This window comes from Cynoglossus semilaevis, chromosome 7 (assembly GCF_000523025.1).
Source record: "Cynoglossus semilaevis isolate Cse_v1.0 chromosome 7, Cse_v1.0, whole genome shotgun sequence".
Lineage (NCBI taxonomy): Eukaryota > Metazoa > Chordata > Actinopteri > Pleuronectiformes > Cynoglossidae > Cynoglossus > Cynoglossus semilaevis.
In genome coordinates, this window is record NC_024313.1 from 2179758 (window position 1) to 2180969 (window position 1212).

A 1212-nucleotide genomic window follows, 5' to 3' on the forward strand; every position below is an offset into this window, starting at 1 on the left:
ACACCAGGACATTACGTTCAGAACCTCACTTTACAAGTGTCCCCAGACCACGCACACGAGTAGGAAACTCAGGACCGCACCATATATTCGACTTCTTCACTACACGTCGAACATAATGTCCTCAAGTTGCCATACATTCAGCACTTGAAACCAGTGTCTACAACAGTCCTAGCATTGAAAGAAGTCCTTTAGTATTTAATCAGTCAGAGTTCAACACTTCTCATCCTTTCAGCCAGACTTCTAAAGATCAGATGTACCCAAAATTATTGGGTGAAAGTGACCAGAGTGACAGTGATGCCGAAACAAAGCGGAAACGTTTCTGCAACACCTACAACATCCTTAGCAAATCTGGTCTGCTTGACATTACTCTTTGTACCAAGGAGCTTCTTAAACAAAACTTACACACCCAGAATGACCTTGACAGGCTGAGAGAACACACAGACCTCTTCCTTCAGGCTCTGCACAACGGTGACATTAGCATCTGTGGTAAACTGCAGGCCAGACTTCAAGAGGAAGACGGAGAGAGAGAAAAGGCAAGGGCTGTTCAGCTCACCTCAAAAGCAGATTTGTCACAGGCCTGAGCCAGACAATATACCTTCAGGTTCATATGGGGAAAGAACACCAAGGCTGGGGGTTGAAAGAAACACAAAGTGATTGAAAACTTCAAATTAGTTTCACAGTTCATGTGCCCACTCATGGTTTTGTAAAATTGTTGGCTCCTACACTGAAGGGGTTTTTATGGCCTCTGGTCAGGCAGCGTCCTCAATCATCCAGACAGTCTAACATGTGCCTGAAGTGTCTCTTAAGATGCTCTTTTGCTTTAAACCTTGGCATGAAAGATTTAGCACAGTTAGCTGACATTTCCGGTGTCAGCATTCCAATCATGTTTATGGCAGCTGCAGTACAAGGAGAACAGGCTGGAAGTGAAAGCACTGACAGACATTCTGACATCCTCCCTGTGTAAATCCTGCTTCCTGGCTGCATCTCAAAGGTTTCTGTGTTTGATTTTTCTTCATACAGTAATATGGGCAGTTGTGTCTGTGTCGTTGTTAAATGCATGTGTGTAAGTTATCGTAAAACAAATGAAATGTTTCACTCAATAAGGCAACTTTTTTGTAATGTGATCCGTTTTCATCACTTTCTTTTTTTTTTTTTTTTTTTTTTTTAAAACCCCACCCAAACTTTGATTTCTTATATTTTTTGTGTTTTTTG